The following is a 21,665-nucleotide window of genomic DNA, read 5'->3' on the forward strand; positions in this document are numbered from 1 at the left end:
GTGTATTTGAACCATGTGTAGACCGTGGGTGTACAGACAGTGATGGATTGTCAGTGTCAGTAGGCCTCTCTTGTCTTCATCTGTGGAGTCCACACTGTGGCCCAGGTCATCCAGGGGCTCAAAGGATAGCAGTGGATCACTGGGAGATCCCTCTATCCCTCCCTGCGGCCGGTCGGCTTACTGAAGACACACTAACTCACTGACTTCCGCTCTGCAGGCTGGAAGAAGAGCGATATAAAGTCCTATTCTCTGATTTGACAGATCCCAGGTCTGTATGTCTGTCTGTTGGTCAATGACTCGGATTGTGCCTTGCTGTGTCCTGTACCAGAAGGTAGTGCTGATATTTTCTAGAGGGTCATTTAATGAGTAATTACATATTTTACAGGAATGATTGATCTTATAAGCTTTTAGCTGTTTTCCTCTTACACTTCTCAGTAGCTGAACCAAGTCTGAATTGTAATGATGCATGACGTTATACATGTATAAACAAAATGAGGACTGTAAAGACTCATTTCTAAGAGAAAAGGCTCATCTTTAACCAGGACCATTTTAACACATATAGCTCAGAGAGATACTGTAATAATGTGAGATGCTCTGACTGTGTATTTTCTCAGACTTCCTGCCCTCTTAGTGGCATAGAGATAATGACTGGACAGGAATGGTCAGGGTTTTTTCCTCAACAATTGCACATACATTTTTTTGGAATTGTAAGAAGGGAATAAAATGTACATTTTGAGAGGGTGAGAAAGTCAACATGCTCTTAAATAAAACCATGGCACTCCAAATAAAACATCTCAAGCTAATAAAGGTTCCTATACGATGAGAGTGTCTGCCTGTCTTTCTGCCTGTCTGTCTGTCTGTCTGTCTGTCTGTCTGTCTGTCTGTCTGTCTGTCTGTCTGTCTGTCTGCCTGTCTGCCAGCCTGTCTGCCAGCCTGTCTGCCAGCCTGTCTGCCTGTCTGTCTTTCCCCATGCAGCTAATCTCCAGACTGGTTCTGATCCTATCAACTGGAAGATAGAGAGGGGTGGATACTGGGATTAAGTTGTAAGACTGGCTTTATTGGTGAGCTCGGTTTAAACTCCATGAAATGGAGCAATGGGATTATGAAGTCCATCGCTACATCCAAAGTACTCCTCACTGGCTTTTATTGTCCTTGGATTCCCAGCAAACCAAAACTGGTTCTGTGGCAGTTCGGCAAATGTTCTCATAACACAAAAATTGTCCAGTTGTGTTAATGATTATGCAAAGTTTGTATAAAACATTCACCTAACATTGCGTGAACATTCCCAGAACACATTTAATATTTTCTGGAAAGGTTTACAGAATGCTTCATTATGTTGTGGGAACAGTCTGGTGGTAACATTGTGGGGAAATCACAAAATACACTGAGCGTACAAAACATTAAGAACAACTTACTAATATTGCCCTCAGAACAGCCTCAATTCGTTGGGGCATGGACTCTATAATGTGTCGAAAGCGTTCCATAAGAATGCTGGCCCATGTTGACTCCATTGCCTCCCACAGTTGTGTGAAATTGGCTGGATGTTCTTTGGGTGATGGATCATTCTTGAAACACACAAGAAAATGTTGAGCATGAAAAGCCCAGCAGCGTTGCAGTTCTTGACAAAATCCAGTCCGCCTGTCACCTACTACCAGACCCCATTCAAAGGACCTTAAATATTTTGTCTTGCCCATTCACCCTCTGAATGGCACACATACTCAATCCATGTCTCAAGGCTTAAAAATCCTTCTATAAACGGTCTCCTCCCCTTCATTTACACTGATTGAAGTGGATTTAACAAGTGCCATCAATAAGGGATCATAGGTTACCCCTGGATTCATCTGGTCAGCCTATGTCATGGAAAGAGCAGGCATTCTTAAAGTTTTGTACACTCAGTGTGTATGTTCCCAGAACACAAACACTGTCCAGTTGTGCTGATGATTACAATGTTTCTATTAGGTTGAAGAATATTTGCCTGATGCTGCAAATATTTCTTTATGTACTTGAAAAGTTCCTAAAACATGTCTTTAGGTTGTGTGAACATTATGTAGATATGTAGATATGGCAAGAGATAGGTTCCCATAACACATCTGTTCAGTTCTTAAAACGTTTGTTTTAGGATGCACAAAACATTTCCTCAATGTTCTTATTATGTTCCCAGGAAAGAGGTGTACAACAATTCATGAAGAAACACATAGGGTAAGTATTTGGAATCACATGACATTTATTGTACAAAGACTGTATTGAGTTTAAAGTCGCAAGCAGGGATTGAACCTGGAAACTTTGGAGTGCTTAGCTGTGGAATGAATCCACTATGCCACTCGGATGGGATCAACAAAAATATAAAGTTGTTCACAAGTTTACTCTGACTTCCCGGTTGTTGCCTTTGTCTTTGCAAAATAATATATAGATAGATAGATAGATAATAGATAACTACATCTAGAAAAATAAGTATTCTCTATTATTTCTTACTCTACCAATCTTATTTACATACTGTAAAGTTAGGATATTTTGGCTTTTATTTTCCCTACAAACTTTTTAAATGATTGCCTGGCAGGATGTGTGGAGGTGAACATAGATGTGCATATGTACCAAGACATATAGCCATAGTTTGGATCACAGTTGAAGGATTTCAGTACAAAGGAAAATCCCCTAAATACATTAGGATCCTGGTGGCGCAGCAGGCTAAGTAGCCTACAGGCCTTGAAGACAGCACATCGCAGGTTAAATCTACTTGATTATAATGTTAAAAAAAAGAAGAAGCTATGTCTATGTTTGGACAATACCCGAAGAAAATATAATGATGTAAGAAGATGGAAATGCCATTCCATAATATTGTTTTACACATTAATATTATCAGTCTTCAGAACTACTACATTATCATTGAAGTGCGTTTTTAGAACCACTTTGGATCGTCATGTCGGAACCTTACCGAATAACCTCATAAGACTCTCACAGGAATGGTTCTTGTTTGTTGTTATAGGTGTTAGTAGTATTATCTCCGTTAACATTACCTGAACATTCCGGGAATGTTGCTCCAACGTTGTGTTGCTGAAATATGTTCAGGGAACGTTATTACAACCATGATGTCATAAGGTCACACTTTAACTTCATGAGACCGTTGTAGGGATATTCCCTGCTTGTCGTTATGGGTGTTTTGAATAACATTTCCATCAACATTAGCAGAACGTTTCTAGAATGTTTCCTCAGAACCACATCTACTGTTCTCAGAACATTACCAGAACGTTGTGCTGTTACATTCCCTGCCTACCTAATGATGTTCTGTGGTAGTTTCTACAGATGTTGTGAACAAGATATTAATGAATGTTAGGAGAACATTCCAAATATATTTAATTCCCAACATTTTCTTGGATGTACATATTTGGCGATCAAAACATTATTTAAATGTTTGTGGAACATTACCATTCCAACTAGAAGATAATAGGAATCTTAGCTAATGTCCTGGGAATGTTCCTGGTTTACTGGGTTGGTTGTGTTCCTTGTTAACAGTAGACACTAAAGTGGTAGCTACTGTTTGTGGCACAGCACTTGAGGCAGGGCACTGTGGCAGCAGGTAGGTATAGCTTATAACATCTGTCCACCTATCTCTTGTTACAAATGACAATATTCTTTATTCTTTACACAGTTGGCCCAGCGTCGTCTGAGTTTGGCCGGAGTAGGCCGTCATTGTAAATAAGAATTTGTTCTTAACTGACTTGCCAAGTTACATTTAAAAATGTACATAAAATGTAAGCCAGACTAGTTTCTAGAAGGAGTTTGCTGTAAACCAGAGCTGCATGTTGACAGCATTCTCTATAAAGTATCGGTGCTATTTGACTCATCAAAACATAGTCAAACCCATACAGTCCCTGCGGTGGAAACACATTACCGTGTCCAACATTGGTTCTTTACTCACTGTATCATGGGGTGTGAGTGATACGTGCCATTAGATGACACACATCATATCTTGCTCCTGCACTCCTCACAGCAGGTATAGAACCAACCCCTTTTCTCCCCCCTTCGTCAAATTGAAATATTGTGATTATTCTCCAGGTTGGGTGAGGCCGGCTGTAATCGCCAGACAAATGATGTGTAGAAGCAATAAAAAAGAAGTCCCAAGGGAACTATTAGAGCATGCCCAGTGACACAGGCCATGAGGAATACGGGCTGGGGATGTGTCTATGGAGAGTGATCTGAGCTACAGCAAAGCTCTGCCTAAGAGCCATAGATCTGCAGTGCTTAAAGGGGATTTGACTAAACAAATGGCAGCATATGGTAGATGAGAGAGGATATGAGAGGAGAGGGGAGCGGAGGAGAGGGGCATTGTTTTCAGAGGGGGTCCCGTGTCTCTCCTCCCCTCTTCAATCTTTCATTATGTTGTCACACTCCGGGTGCATGCTTCCCACAACACTTTAATTAGCCTCCCTGAGTTTAATTGCATGTGCATGTCTGCGAGCGTGGTTCTGAGTGTAAAAATCTGCCTGTTTGTTTTGCAGACCTGTTTGTATTACTGTGTGTGAGTGAACGTGTTGTTGTGATTGTGGAGCCTTCAATGCGTTGTTTTGACCGCAAGGTGTTCATCCTTGGTCTAGATGTGCCTCCCTCTGTGTTATGAAGCTGCCTCTGTAACGTCAGGTGTGAGAACGGAGGCTTTCTCACTATAATATTTCTGGACATCACGCCATCGTCGGGTGGTTGAAGCCCGAACATAGACACAAATAAGATAACAGTCAAAGGAGATCTGAATGTCTTCCTCCGTCTTTCCTCCACTTTTTTTCAGTAAGAGAGTGAGCAGGACAGAAGCCCAGAGCGAACAGGAGCATCAAACCATGGCTCTGTGTCTCAGTCTGTGCGTGTTTGGAACAGGGAAGAGCAGAGGAGCAAAGAAGAGGACAGGAGAGGGGGCTGGCTTCATCGCTTCCCTTCTCTGGCCTAATCAACAAAACAGCCTCAGCTGCCCCTTTGGATCCCCTGCCAGGGTCCCTATCATCTTCTGATCAAATATTAATATGTGATACTCAGCTTGCTCACTAATCCTAAGCCAATTAATATTATCTGTCAATTATTTACAGATCCTGAGGTGCGGAGGCAGTTCCCCGAGGACTACATTGGGCAGGTTCAGAATGTATAATTGACTTACTCTTTCAACCCCCCCACCCGTTATTCTGTCTTCCTCTCCCCTCTTTCATTTACTTTTATTTTTCCTTTTTATGCCTTCCTTCCTTTTTTGTTTGTCTCTGCTAAGTCTAAATGGTTGTCTCTGCAGTGTTTCAGTCTGAAGACACGCAGGCAGGCATTGGCCTGACATTAGCATTGCTGATATCTGACATCCCTGTGCAGATCTCTGACTCTGTCATCCAGTCAGTAGGGGAGAGTGGGGTAAGTTGAGCAATTTTCCACATTCAGCATCACTCCATCAAAGCAAATATATTGTTCTTTCTAACGGAGATATCAACATATATTTCAGGATGTTGTGTATCCCTGGAAATAATCCGAATTCATGTAAGCATTACAGTTTCGAAAACACAAATTGTGATCTCTTGGCACAACTTGGGGTAAATTGAGCAGCGGGACGGGGTAAGTAAAGCCGCCCACACATTTCTGTGCTAAATTAAATATTAGCACTTTTAAAACCATGTCTATCTTTATTTCCCCAAAACAATTCAAAACAATCACAACTAGCAAACACTTAGTGATTTTGAAAACCCTTTTATTGTCATACCGTACAACCACACCGCAAGCCAGCTCAGAGGGTACCATACTAGGAGGTCCATGGCAGGGTTCACACGCAGGTTCATCCGGCTCCAAAAAAAAGGGATACAGATGGCACCATTTCCCCTAATACTTACCCAAGAAGCCTGAACTGTCCAAGACCCCTTGTGAAAGACACACGTATGGCCTTCTGTCAATTGAGAACAGTTGACTAAATCAGTGTTTCTCAATTCTCTCCTCAGCTTTTCCAGAGCTAGCACATCTAATTTAACTTGCCAATTAAAACAATAGAAATAGCAAAGGAGTTTTTAAAACATAATATGCATAACCAGAATAAAAAGCCTTGTATGGTTCTTCAAACGGATATACAAAGAACCTTTGAGATTAAGGAAGGTGCTTTATACAATGCAATATTTTAGACCCCTTTTTCCACATTTTGTTGCGTTACGGCCTTATTCGTAAATCTATTAAATTATACTTTTTTTCCCTCAATCTACACACAATATCCCATAATGAAAAAATGAAAACAGGTTTTTAGATTTTTTTGCAAATGTATTAAACATAAAAAACAGAAATACCTTATCTACACAAGTATTCAGACCCTTTGCTATGAGACTCAAAATTGAGCTCAGGTGCATCCTGTTTCCATTGATCACCCTTGAGATGTTTCTACAACTTGATTGGAGTCCACCTGTGTTAATTTCAATTGATTGGACATGATTTGGAAAGGCACACACATGTCTATATAAGATCTCACAGTCGACAGAGCAAAATTAAACCCATGAGATTGAAGGAATTGTCCATAGAGCTCTGAGACAGGATTGTGTTGAGTCACAGATCTGGGGAAGGGTACTAAAAAAAATTCTGCAGCATTGACGGTCCCCCAAAACACACTGGCCTCCATTATTCTTAAATGGAAGAAGATTGGAACCACCAAGACCCTCCCTAGAGCTGGCCGCCAGGCCAAACCGAGCAATTAATGGAGCAAAGTACAGAGAGATCCTTGATGAAAACCTACTCCAGAGTGCTCAGGACCTCAGACTGGGGCGAAGGTTCACCTTGCAACAGGACAACAATCCTAAGCACACAGCCAAGACAACACAGGAGTGGCTTTGGGACAAGTCTCTGAATGTCCTTGAGTGGCCCAGCCAGAGCCCGGACTTGAACCCAATCGAACATCTCTGAAGAGACCTGTAAATAGCTGTACAGCAACGCTTCCCATCCAACCTGACAGAGCTTGAGAGGATCTTCAGAGAAGAATGGGAGAAACTCCCCAAATACAGGTGTGCCAAGCTTGTAGCATCATACCCAAGAAGACACAAGGCTGCAATCGCTGCCAAAGGTGCTTCAACAACGTACTGAGTAAAGGGTCTGAATACTTATGTAAATGTGATATTTGCGGTTTAATATTTTTATACATTTGCAAAAATGTATAAAAACTTGTTTATGCTTTGTCACTATGGGCTATTGTGTGCAGATTGATGAGGAAAAATAATTTGATCAATTTTAGAATAAGGCTGTAACGTAACAAAATGTGGAAAAGGTCAAGGGGTCTGAATACTTTCCGAATGCGCTGTATGACCATTCAACATAAAAATGATATAAAGACGATAGAAAACTGTACTACGTAGCCCCAAGGGTTGTAACCATAGCAGATCCCTTTTTTGGTGCTAAAGTATATAGAACCTTTTATTAATGGTTATTTATAGAACCTTAGGAAAGGGTTCTTTATAGCATCATAAAGGTTCCATTTTGGTTCCGTTTAGAAACTTTAAATAAGCTTTTACAGTATATAGCAGCAAAAAGGGAACCTTATTTGGCACTATATAGAACAACGTTTTTTTGTGTGTGTAGTGGTTTGCCATCCATTGTTATAATTACCATCCATTGTTATTACAATGAGCATATATTTTTTTACCCTTTCTGATGCTACATTATTTTATCTGTCAAATGTAAACATTGTTGTAGAATGTGATTACACATGTGTGTAATATGGTATATGATTTATTCAAACAGGCCTGTGATGATGCAGGCCAGAGGAGTGGTTTTAACCCCCGAGGCTCCTGTAATCAGCCAGGACGGTTTGTCTGTCGCTGCCTGGCTATGTTTTAGTCTCCTACTATCACTCCCATATGATGTCTGAGACAGAGAAGACTTAGTCTTTTATTCTCAGAAGTCTTTGTTCCATACAGTAGTCTGCCTCGGACTGGTGTGCTTGTGTAGCTCTCTGAGTGGAGGGATCGAGGGAGGGGAAGGAGGGAGGAGGAAGGGGGGCTGGGGCACTAAAACTGGCATCTTGGAGGGAATAATGATGGCCGGCCTTTTGGATCCCTTGAGCCACAAAGCTAGCACTTCTCCTTCTAAAGATGGAGAGAAGAAAGGGGAGAGAAGAAAGACAGCGGATGAAACGGGAGCCAGTCCTGACAGTGTATTTGTGCTGCTACTAAACTCCTACCACCTCCCATAATGCACTCTGACCTGACAGGCCCTCTAATTGGCTGGCGTGCTAAACAGTCAGTAAATGTCTAAACTTTAATCCTTCGACTCTCTTTTAACATTTCAAATCCACAAGGGGATTGCCTTCCATTCGTTGTGTAATGTATTAGTTCTCATGAAGCTATAACTAGCTATTCTATATCAGATTCTGTACGTATTATGTCTTCAGCAATTGTGTGCCCAAAGAGTTAAAGACAAGCTGTTCTTGCCACAGTGTTCCTATGTTCTGAGTGCGAGAAGAAAGATGGCTCCCTCTCATTAGTGTGGTCTTCACAGCTCAGATCTCACCATTCGTTTGTGTGAGGGGTTTAATCTGATATGTAAATATGGTGTTTGATCCAAAGTGATGGTCTAACGAGCTAAATCTTCTTCTTTTCTCTGCCTTTTTCGCACTCGTAATTAAAACAAAGCCTGTTTGCTCTTCTCTCAGCTCAGTATCACTCTCTCTTTCTCTCTCCCTCTCTCTCCCCCCTCTATCTTCCTCTCCTATTTGAAACAAACACAGCTCAGTCTGATTTACACTTTGAATCCTTTATATTTTACAGCTGCTACATATTGTGTCAGACCTATCGCTATGAAGTACTTTTGTTGTATTTGACATGCGATATTTGAAACTGCTTCTTCTGAAGTCAACGTGATGTGGGCTGTTTTAACTGTTTGGCAAAGGGACGGCCGTGGTGTGTACTGGGGACTATTCAAATGACTGACCTCTAAATGACAGACAGAGCAAACTGTGCTATGAATAAACAGGGCTTTTAAGCAGTGTTGGATGCTGTGCTTTGTTAGGGTGGGATAATCATGCTCATATCATACTGCTTGGTAAAGGCCTAGTGTTTTTCTGAGTGTCAGTTGTGTTGAGTTGATGATGAACTCCCATTAGCTCAGAGAGCCTTGTACTGCAGTTAGTTCCATCACAGACCTTTCTCTCCTGTCAAGGTAAAGATGGAGGGGAGATACTTCACTAGAAAGCTCAGTGAACAAGATTTGTTTTTGGTGTGATACATGACTAACAATTTGTGGACATGACTTTTCATAATTTCACAATTAATGAAATGAAATGAAATACTTACTTACAAGCCCATAACCAACAATACAGTTTTAAGAAAAAAATGTGTTCAGAAAGTATTTACTAAATGTACTGAAGTAAACAATAAATAAATATGAATAAAAATTAAAAATAGAAAAATAACTAATAATTATAGAGCGGGGGGGGGGGGCACTGCAAATAGTCCGGGTAGCCATTTGGATTTGGTTCGTCTTATGGCTTGGAGGTAGAAGCTGTTAAGAAGCTTTTTGGACCTAGACTTGGCACTCAAGTACAGTCTATGACTAGGGTGGCTGAAGTCTTTGGCAATTTATATGGCCTTCCTCTGACACTGCCTGGTATAGAGATTCTGGATGGCAGGAAGCTTGGCCCCAGGGATGTATTGGGCTGTACACTCTACCCTCTGTAGTGCCTTACGGTCAGAGGCTGAGCAGTTGCCATGCCAGGGGGTGGTGCAACCAGTGAGAATGCTCTCGATGGTGAAGCTGTAGAACCTTTTGAGAATCTGAGGATGCCAAATCTTTTCAGTCTCCTGTGGGGGAATAGGCATTGTCGTGCCCTCACGACTGTCTTAGTATGTTTTGACCATGACAGTTCATTGGTGATGTGGACACCAATGAACTTGAAGCTCTCAACCTGCTCCACTGCATCCCCATCGATGAAAATGGGGGAGTGCTCAGCCCTCCTTTTCCTATAGTCCACGATCGTGTCCTTTGTTTTGATCACATTTTGGAGAGGTTAGTATTTTACCTCCTCCCTATAGAGTGTCTCATTGTGGTCAGTAATCAGGCCTACTACAGTTGTGTTGTCAGGAAAGTCGTGCTTGGCCATGTAGTCATGGGTGAACAGGGAGGATGTGGTCATCCTGTCTGGGTTGGCGCCCCCCCCTTGGGTTGTGCCATGGCGGAGATCTTTGCTGGCTATACTCAGTTTTGTCTCAGGATGGTAAGTTGGTGGTTGAAGATATCCCTCTAGTGGTGTGGGGCTGTGCTTTGGCAAAGTGGGTGGGGTTATATCCTTCCTGTTTGGCCCTGTCCGGGGGTGTCCTCGGATGGGGCCACAGTGTCTCCTGACCCCTCCTGTCTCAGCCTCCAGTATTTATGCTGCAGTAGTTTATGTGTCGGGGGGCTGGGGTCAGTTTGTTATATCTGGAGTACTTCTCCTGTCCAATTCGGTGTCCTGTGTGAATCTAAGTGTGCGTTCTCAAATTCTCTCCTTCTCTCTCTCGGAGGACCTGAGCCCTAGGACCATGCCCCAGGACTACCTGACATGATGACTCCTTGCAGTCCCCAGTCCACCTGGCCGTGCTGCTGCTCCAGTTTCAACTGTTCTGCCTTATTATTATTCGACCATGCTGGTCATTTATGAACATTTGAACATCTTGGCCATGTTCTGTTATAATCTCTACCCGGCACAGCCAGAAGAGGACTGGCCACCCCACATAGCCTGGTTCCTCTCCAGGTTTCTTCCTAGGTTTTGGCCTTTCTAGGGAGTTTTTCCTAACCACCGTGCTTCTACACCTGCATTGCTTGCTGTTTGGGGTTTTAGGCTGGGTTTCTGCAGCACTTTGAGATATCAGCTGATGTACGAAGGGCTATATAAATAAATTTGATTTGAGTACAGGAGGGGACTGAGTTCGCACCCTTGATGGGCCCGCGTCTTGAGGACCAACGTGGCAGATGTGTTGTTACCTACTCTTACCAACAGGGGCGGCCCATCAGGATGTCCAGGATCCACTTGTAGAGGGAGGTGTTTAGTCCCAGGGTCCTTAGCTTAGTAATGAGCTTTGAGGGCACGATGGTGTTGAACGCTGAGCTGTAAACAATGAACAGTATTCTCACATAGGTGTTCCTTTTGTGCAGGTGGGAAAGGGCAATGTCGAGTGCAGTAGAGACTGCGTCATCTGTGGATCTGTTGGGGCGGTATGCAAATTGGGTCTCGGGTTTCTGGGATAATGGTGTTGATGTGAGCCATGACCAACCTTTCAAAGCACTTCATGGCTACAGACATGAATGCTATGGGCCAGTAGTCATTTAGACAGATTACCTTGGTGTTCTTGGGCACAGGGACTAAGGTGGTCTGCTTGAAACATGTTGGTATTACAGATTCGGTCAGGGATAAGTTAAAAGTGAGTGTCAGTTGAAGACACCTGCCAGTTGGTCTGCGCATGCTCGGAGTACATGTCCTGGTGATCCGTCTGGCCCTGCGGCCTTGTGAATGTTGACCTGTTTAAAGATCTTACTCACATCGGCTACGGACATCGTGATCACACAGTCATCTGGAACAGCTGGTGCTCTCATGCATGGTTCAGTGTTGCTTGCTTCGAAGCGGGCATAGAAATGATTTAGGTCATCTGGTTGGTTCGTGTTACTGGGCAGCTTGCGGCTGTGCATCCCTTTCTTGTCTGTAATAGTTTGCAAGCCTTACCACATCCAACGAGCGTCAGAGGCATTGTAGTAGGTACGATCTTAGTCCTGTATTGATGCTTTGCCTGTTAGATGGTTCGTCGGGGGGCATAGCGGGATTTATTACTAGTGTCGGGGTTAGAGTCCAGCTCCTTGAAAGCGACAGCTCTACCCTTTAGCTCAGTTTGGATGTTGCCTGTAATCCTTGGCTTCTGGTTGGGCACACAATCCAGGAACATATCCCATTCTGTGCTAGAAAAACTGTCATGTAGCTTAGCATCTGCATCATCTGACCACTTCTGTATTGAGTGAGTCACTGGTATTTCCTGCTTTAGTTTTTGCTTGTAAGCAGGAATCAGGAGGATAGCGTTATGGTCAGATTTGCCAAATGGATGGTGAGGGGGAGATTTGTATGCATATCTGTGTGTAGTGTAACGGTGGTCGAGAGTTCCCCCCTGGTTGTAGATGTAACATGCTGGTAGGAATGAGTTAAAACGTATTTAAGTTTCCTGCATTAATGTCCCCGGCCACTAGGAGTGCCACCTCTGGACGAGCATTTTCTTGTTTGCTTGTGGCTTTATACAGCTCGTTGAGTGCGGACTTAGTGCCAGCATTGGTTTGTGGTGGTAAATAGATGGCTATGAAAAATATAGATGAAAACTCTCTTGGTAAATAGTGTGGTCTACAGTTTATCGTGAGATATTCTACCTCAGGCTAGCAAAATCTTCATTAATATTAGATTTCATGCACCAGCTGATATTTACAAATAGACACAGACCGCCAACCCTTGTCTTACCGGAGGCAGCTTTTCTGTCTTGCCGATGAACGGAAAACCCAGCCAGCTGTATGTTATCCATGTTGTCGTTAAGCCACGACTCGGTGAAACATAAGATATTACAGTTTTGAATGTCCCGTTGGTAGATAATCTTGATCGGAGCTCATCCAGTTTATTTTCCAATGATTGCATGTTGGCTAATAGGACTGATAGTAGAGGCGGGTTACCCACTCACCGTTGGATTCTTACAAGGCACCCCGACCTATGACCCCTATATCTCTGTCTCTTCTTCATGCGAATGACGGAATTGGGCCTTGTCCGGTGTCTGAAGTAAATCCTTTGCGTCCGACTCGTTAAAGAAAAAGCCTTTGTCCGGTACAAGGTGAGCAATCGCTGTTTTGACATCCAGAAGCTCTTTTTGGTCATAAGAGACGATGGCAGAAACATTATGTACAGAATAACTTACAAATAACTTACAATATCACAATTGGTTAGGAGCCCATAAAACGTCAGCCATGTCCTCCGGCGCCAATTATTAATTAATTTGTCTGCAGTAAAGTTACCTTGATGAAAGAAGAGGGAACACATGTGCTGCAGGGAGCACTACTGAAGGAACAGTCTGGAAACAGCAGAGAGCAGAGAGATGGAAGAAAACCCAGCAGATAGAGAGGAGAGGAGAGGAGGGGAGAGATAGAGAGAGAGGGGGGTAGGATCTCTGTAGTTGTTTCATGCAAGGTGTGAGAGAGAAACCAAGACCCCAGTGCTCCAATGCTCAACATTCAGGATCAGGTTTCCCTTGCCCTTTTCTGGAAAGGGGGCAGAGAAGAAGAGATGAGATGGAGGGAGAATGGAGATTTGCTGGGTATTAAAGAGCTCAGGACTTGTGTAGAATAACACCTGTGTTTTTGGCAAGGCCGCCGTGGGGTCCTGAGAGGGCTACCCCATCAGCTGCCCTTCTTCACGCCTGTTTGCCAGGAGCTGTCGATATGTCTCACATGCACTCAGCTTAAAGGGGAAGAGAAGAAAAGAGTGAAATAGGATGCTTCCTGTCTGTTAACATGCCAGAGGCTTCGTTAAGGGAACCTGTGAAATCAGTTTAATAGGCTGACATCACCCCTGGGCCTCAGTGACCTACCCCTCTAGTAGAGACATGCCTCCTCTCGTTTTGACACTGAGGGATAGGAGTGTGATATGTTGCTTCATCCTTGTTTCAATAGAAGGGTTCATCTCCATCTCCTTGATGGTGATCCCAGGTATGTCCCTCCCCTCTTCCATTCCGATTTTCTTATATTATTTTTTAACTTGGCAAGTCAGTTTTAAGAACTAATTCTTATTTACAACCCCAGAAAACACTGGTCCAATTGTGCACTGGTCCAATCAAGGATGGATGTGATACAGCCTGATTTGAACCAGGGACTATAGTGTCACCTCTTGAACTGAGATGCAGTGGCTTGGACCACTGCACCACTCTGGAGATGATTGGTCCATTGGTCTGATGCCATTATAACAGATTAAAAGAAAAGGACTTCTCAGATTCAAATCTGTTTTACACACTCCTTTTTGCACATAGATCAATGAGCTACTGAAGCACCAGTATGTTTCTGCCTGGAAATAGAAGAGCAGTATAATGGGAGGACTTTCCTTGACACTACTTGAATCCGCCTGACATTTCTGAATAGTATAGTGTGATCTCCTGCTAGGGACAGCTGCTGAAAGGGAGATCACTTGTGCTCACCTTATTTATTCTCTTTCTCCTCTTTAGGTGTTAATTAAAGCATGGAACGTGACGTTAATGTGCATGCCGGCTGTTTGAACCAAGGTTCACAGGTCAGCCATTTTAATAGAGAAGTTCAAGCCTTTCTCAAAGGGATTGCAGCCCAATGCCTCCATTAATGCAGGGCAGGAATGTTGCCATAAAAAAAGGACTTCCTTGTGTAAGGCGTCCCTCAGAGCCTTGAGGAGCATTACAATTAGATCCATACACAAGTTCCCCTCATTTTGAATGGTCGGACATATCTCATATTGTGTTATGAATAACGTGACTGACAGGAGGAAATCACAGTTGTTGTAATGTAATTGTGTGTGTGAATGTGTGTGTCCATGCGTGCACACGTATACTTTGGATAGGGTTTCTGTTATATGGCTGTTTCTGTGTTTTTTTTTTCATGGGTATTGTACTGTGGTATCAATTTAGTTACTGGATGTTGTACATGATTGTGTGTGAGTGTCTGTTCTGTATCTGTATCCATGCTGACACTGACTGTGCTGCTAGTGGTGGTGCTGCTGCTGCTGCTGCTGCTGTCCATGGCTGTAGGCAGGCCTTGGGGGAGAGCATGGTCTATCCTGCTGGGGATGAAAGCAGGAGGCATCTGGCTCCAGTCGAGCCTCCAAAAACTCAAAGTACCCTAAGATCCCCCTCCTAGTTTAAGCCAAACAAGCTGGACTAATCCCAAGTATCAGGGGATGCTCTGTCAAAACTAGCAGCAGGGCCCTAAGGCAAGTCCGCCCGGTGAGCAGTGAAGGGCTGGGTAGAGAGAGAGAGGCCCATACATTAACATAATTCCTCTCGGTAGTGAGCTGGTGAGCTGCTGGACTGAGCATAGGGGCACACTAACACACTAGGGGTTTGGGCTGAGCGAGGGGGGTGAGGGGGGGGTCTAGGGGGCATGAAATAAAGAGGGGCATGCTGTAGTGTAGACCAACTTGCTGATGGGATGGCAGCTCTATGTCTGTCTGATTGACTCGCTCCTCTGACTTATTTGTAGCTGCTTATACATGTGCAATAGCAGCCTCCGAAATAAGGTTGATTCTTGCTTGGTTTCTATCATGCTCTGATCTGATTATGTAGGCCTATGCCATGGGCCTGTAGCTTCACCTACCATTATGTCTCAGCAGTATATCTATTTTGGAGTGGCTCTTGCTGTGTGTGCAGTTGGTATTGCTACACTCTTAGAAAATAGTTGTTTGGCAACCCCATAGGATAACTCATTTTGGTTCCATGTAGAACCCTCTGTAGAAAGGGTTCTACGTGGAACCCAAAAGGGTTGTACCTGCAAGCAGGAAGGGTTCTTCAAAGTATTCTCCTATGGGGACAGCCAAAAACCATTTCATTTCTAAGAGTCTAGCTACAACAAGATGAAGGCTAGCTTTTAAGTGGGTCATCAGTAGAGATAAGCTACTTAATATGCTACATGCAATTGATTTCCATGTAGCATACCTGTATTTGCACATATTTGAATACCTCTATTGATTTCCTATTCAATAATTTACGTGGATGCGCTACCTCTTGAACCTTTGAATGTTCTTAACCAGTGAATGTGATTTTCTGGTTCATGGTCTGGCTTGTTTGTTCACCCACAGTCACCTCTTAACATTGTAATTTAGGAATGTAGTGAAACAGTGTTTCTCTCTGTCAATATAGTGAGTCATTTAATTCTGCATTTGCACAAGTGCTCAGTGAACAAAACCAATGAAGTGTCAGTATGTGTAGAAAGCATGAGCTGGCGTACACCCAGAGAAAGTATTTTGTGTTGACGTGCTGACTAACAGTGAATAAACAGTGAATAAATAAAACATAAAGAAAGAGAGTTGCGCACTCTGCATATATATACAGTCAATTCACAGTAATGTATTGGATAAAACACCAATGTTTCGGCATCACTGGCTTTTTCAGGGTCTGAAGACGGTGATTCGGAAACCTTGGTGTTTTACCCAATACATCACTGGGAGTTTATATATACAGTACCAGTCAAAAGTTTGGACACACTTACTCATTCAAGGGTTTTTCTGATTTTTTTACTATTTCGTACATTGTATAATAGTGAAGACATCAATGCTATGAAATAACACATATAACACAAACAAGCCTGTCTCACGACGGTCTAATCCCAGCTTACGTTCCCTATTAACTGTTTTCATTTTTCCTTTGAGTTGAGGTGATTGTGGAGGCCAGGTCATCTGATGCAGCACTCCATCACTCTCCTTATTGGTCAAATAGCCCTTACACAGCCTGGAAGTGTGTTGGGTCATTGTCCTGTTGAAAAACAAATGATAGTCCCACTAAGCGCAAACCAGATGGGATGGCGTATTGCTGCAGAATGATGTGGTAGCCATGCTGGTTAAGAGCTCCTTCTAAATAAATCACTGATAGTGTCACCAGCAAAGCACCCCACACTATCATACCTCCTCCTCCATGCTTCACGGTGGAAACCACACATGCGGAGATCATACGTTCACCTACTGTGTCTCAGAAATACATGGCGATTGGAACCAAAAATCTCAAATTTGGACTCATCTGTCAGGATTTGGCCAGGGTTGTTCCGGGTTTTTGTCAGTAGATGTCCCCATTGTGCTTTTTGTCCCTGTGTTTTTCCCTTGATCCCCATTATTGTTTGCACCTGTGTCTCGTTTACCCTGATTGTATTTAAACCCTTTGTTTCCCTCAGTTCTGTGCTCTGTGTTTGTATGTTAGCACCCTGCCCTAGTGTTCTGTGTGCTCTTGTCGATTCCGGGTGAAGTTCTTGTGGTATTCTGTTTTTTGTTTTTGTTTATTTTTTGGTGAGTTTCTTTTGAGGTCTTTTTGTGTTTTTCCTACCACCTTTTGGATTTGCCATTTTTTGTATTTTAGGATTTTTTCTTTATTAAATACACCGTCTTAAGTACTGCTGTGTCTGCCTCATCTTCTGGGTTCTGCTGACTATTCGTGGCTCAGTTGGTTAAGTGACTGTTTCTCACTCCGGAGACCCAGGTTCGAAACCGGGTCCTGACATCATCAGACCAAAGAACAGATTTCCACAGGTCTAATATCCATTGCTCGTGTTTCTTGGCCCAAGCAAGTCTCTTATTATTATTGGTGTCCTTTAGTTTCTTTGCAGCAATTGAACCACGAAGGCCTGATTCATGGTCTCCTCTGAACAGTTGATGTTGAGATGTGTCTGTTACTTGAACTCTTTGAAGCATTTACTTGGGCTGCAATTTCTGAGGCTGGTAACTCTAATGAACTTATCCTCTGCAGCAGAGGTAACTCTGGGTCTTCCTTTCCTGTGGCGGTTCTCATGAGAGCCAGTTTCTTCATAGCGCTTGATGGTTTTGCTTCTGCACTTGAAGAAACGTTCAAAGTCCTTGAAATGTTCTGCATTGATTGAACTTCAGGTCTTAAAGTAATAATGGACTGCCATTTCTCTTAGCTTATTTGGGCTGTTCTTGCCATAATATGTACTTGGTCTTTTACCAAATAGGGCTATCTTCTGTATACCACCTCTATCTTGTCTCAACACAACTGATTGGCTCATACACATTAAGAAGGAAAGAAATTCCACAAATTAACTGATGAACCATGAAGCTGGTTGAGAGAATCCAAAGCGTGTTGCAAAGCTGTCAAGGCAAAGAGTGGCTCCTTTGAAGAATCTCAAATACAAAATATATTTTGATTTGTTTAACACTTTTTTGGTTCCTACATGATTCCATATGTGTTTTTTCATAGTTTTGATGTCTTCACTATTACTCTACAATGTTGAAAATAGTACAAATAAATAAAAATCCTTGAATGTGTAGGTGTCCAAACTTTTGACTGGTACTGTATATAGATGACCTCTAATTGGAACATAATGGGATTAGTCCAGGCCATGTCATAATGAATATCAATATCACTATTATCACTAGCCTTTATTCAAGCACTTTATCACCTAACACACTCATTATAATACTGAGCTTGAGAAGGTTGTCCAAATAGTGGTAGTAATAGCAGTAATACTTATAGTAGGGATGGCAGTACATATTGTTGATGTAGTGATGGCTGTATTAGTCATAGTACAATTTGCAATAGCAGTAGTGGTGGTTGTGGTTATTGTGGTAGTGGTAGTGGTGGTAGTGATTATTGTGGTAGTGGTAGTGGAGGTGATGACTGTGGTAGTGATAGTAGTTTATTGGTTCCCCATTCGTTTCTGCCGAAGCAGCAACTATTCTTCCTGAGGTCCTCACAAAACACAAAACATGACAAGTAACAATACACTGATAGACAAGGAGAGTTACACAGATTAAAAACACAACCATATACAAACACTAAGAATAGTACCAACAATACAACAAACAATACGAATAGTACCAACAATACAACAAACACTAAGAATAATACCAACAATACAACAAACACTAAGAATAGTACCAACAATACAACAAAAAAATGATCTGTGTGTTAGAGTGTCTGTGTGTGTGTGTTTGTGTGTATGTCCCGACACAGTCCCCGCCGTTCCATGAAATGTTGTTTCATCGTTTTATTAAGGTCATTTTGCTGTTTGCTTGAGTAATAGGAGATGGAAGGGAGTTCCATGCGATCATGGCTCTTCATGATACTGTGCGTTGCTGTGAATTCATTTTTGATTTGGGGACTGTAAAGGGTGGTGATGATAGTGGTGGTGATAATGGTAGTGATAGTGGAGGTGATGATATTGGTGGTGATGATAGTGGTAGTGATAGTGGTGGTGATGCTCGTGGTAGTGATAGTGGAGGTGATGATATTGGTAGTGATAGTGATGATATTGGTGGTGATGATAGTGGGAGTGGTAGTGGTGGTGATGATAGTGGTAGTGATGGTGGTGGTGATGACAGTGATAATGATAGTGGAGGTGATGAAATTGGTAGTGATAGTGGTGGTGATGATATTGGTAGTGATAGTGGTGGTGATGATTGTGGTAGTGATAGTGGTGGTGATGATAGTGGTAGTGATAGTGGTGGTGATAGTGGAGGTGATGATAGTGGAGGTGATGATATTGGTGGTAATGATAGTGGTGGTGATGAAAGTGGTGGTGATGATAGTGGTAGTGATAGTGGTGGTGATGATAGTGGTAGTGATAGTGGTGGTGATAGTGGAGGTGATGATAGTGGAGGTGATGATATTGGTAGTGATAGTGGTGGTGATGATTGTGGTAGTGATAGTGGTGGTGATGATAGTGGTAGTGATAGTGGTGGTGATAGTGGAGGTGATGATAGTGGAGGTGATGATATTGGTGGTAATGATAGTGGTGGTGATGAAAGTGGTGGTGATGATAGTGGTAGTGATAGTGGTGGTGATGATTGTGGTAGTGATAGTGATGGTGATGACAGTGGTAATGATAGTGGAGGTGATGAAATTGGTGTGATGATAGTGGTAGTGATAGTTGGGACGATAATGATTGTGATAGTGGTGGTGATGATAGTGGTAGTGATAGTGGTGGTGATGATAGTGATGGAGATGATAGTGGTAGTGATAGTGGTGGTGATGTTGGTGGTAGTGATAGTGAGGTGATGATAGTGGTAGTGGTAATGGTGGTGATGAAAGTGGTGGTGATGGTAGTGGTAGTGATGGTAGTGATAGTGATGGTTATGATAGTGGTAGTGATGATAGTGGTGGTGATGATTATGGTATTGATATTGGTGGTGATGGTAGTGGTAGTGATAGTGGTGGTGAATTTGGTGGTAGTGATAGTGAGGTGATGATAGTGGTAGTGATAATGGTGGTGATGGTAGTGATCGTGGTGGTGATGGTAGGGATGGTAGTGATAGTGGTAGTGATGATAGTGGTGGTGATGATTGTGGTAGTGAAATTGGTGGTGATGTTAGTGATGGTGATGATAGTGGTAGTGATAGTGGTGGTGATGGTAGTGGTAGTGATAGTGGTGGTGATGTTGATGGTAGTGATAGTGAGGTGATGATAGTGGTAGTGATAATGGTGGTGATGGTAGTGATAGTGGTGGTGATGATAGTGGTAGTGATTGTGGTGGTGATAGTGGAGGTGATGATAGCGGAGGTGATGATATTGGTGGTGATGATAGTGGTGGTGATGAAAGTGGTGGTGATGATAGTGGTAGTGATAGTAGTGGTGATATTGATGGTGATTATAGTGGTGGTGATGATAGTGGTAGTGATAGTGGTGGTGATGATATTGGTAGTGATAGTGGTGGTGATGATATTGGTAGTTATAGTGGTGGTGATGATTGTGGTAGTGATAATGGTGGTGATGAAAGTGGTGGTGATGATAGTGGTAGTGTTAGTGGTGGTGATGATAGTGATGTTGATGATAGTGGTAGTGATAGTGGTAGTGATGATAGTGGCAGTGATAGTGGTGGTGATGATAGTGGTAGTGATAGTGGTGGTGATGATAGTGGTAGTGATAGTGGTGGTGATAGTGGAGGTGATGATATTGGTGGTAATGATAGTGGTGGTGATGAAAGTGGTGGTGATGATAGTGGTAGTGATAGGGGTGGTGATGATTGTGGTAGTGATAGTGATGGTGATGACAGTGGTAATGATAGTGGAGGTGATGAAATTGGTGTGATGATAGTGGTAGTGATAGTGGGGACGATAATGTTTGTGATAGTGGTGGTGATGATAGTGGTAGTGATAGTGCTGGTGAGGGTAGTGATACTGGTGGTGATGATAGTGGTAGTGATAGTGGTGGTGATGGTAGTGGTAGTGATAGTGGTGGTGATGGTCGTGGTGATGATTGTGGTAGCAATAGTGGTGGTGATGATAGTGATGGAGATGATAGTGGTAGTGATATTGGTGGTGATGTTAGTGATGGTGATGATAGTGGTAGTGATAGTGGTGGTGATGATAGTGGTGGTGATGATAGTGGTAGTGATAGTGGTGGTGATGATAGTGGTAGTGATAGTGGTAGTGATAGTGGAGGTGATGATAGTGGAGGTGATGATATTGGTGGTGATGATAGTGGTGGTGATGAAAGTGGTGGTGATGATAGTGGTAGTGATAGTAGTGGTGATATTGATAGTGATGACTGTGGTAGTGATAGTGTTGGTGATGATAGTGGTAATGATAGTGGAGGGGATGAAATTGGTGTGATGATAGTGGTAGTGATAGTGGTGGTGATGAAAGTGGTGGTGATGATAGTGGTAGTGATAGTGGTGGTGATGATAGTGGTAGTGATAGTGGTGGTGATGGTAGTGGTAGTGATAGTGGTGGTGATGTTGGTGGTAGTGATAGTGAGGTGATGATAGTGGTAGTGGTAATGGTGGTGATGAAAGTGGTGGATGATGATAGTGGTAGTGATATTGGTGGTGATGATAGTGCTAGTGATAGTGGTAGTGATTATAGTGGTAGTGATAGTGGTGGTGATGATATTTGTAGTGAAAATGAGGTGATGATAGTGGCATTGATATTGGTGGTGATGGTAGTGATAATGGTGGTGATGATAGTGGCAGTGATAGTGGTGTTGATAAATATAGTAGTGATAGTGATA

Source organism: Oncorhynchus masou, chromosome 25 (genome assembly GCF_036934945.1).
Source record: "Oncorhynchus masou masou isolate Uvic2021 chromosome 25, UVic_Omas_1.1, whole genome shotgun sequence".
NCBI classification, from domain to species: domain Eukaryota; kingdom Metazoa; phylum Chordata; class Actinopteri; order Salmoniformes; family Salmonidae; genus Oncorhynchus; species Oncorhynchus masou.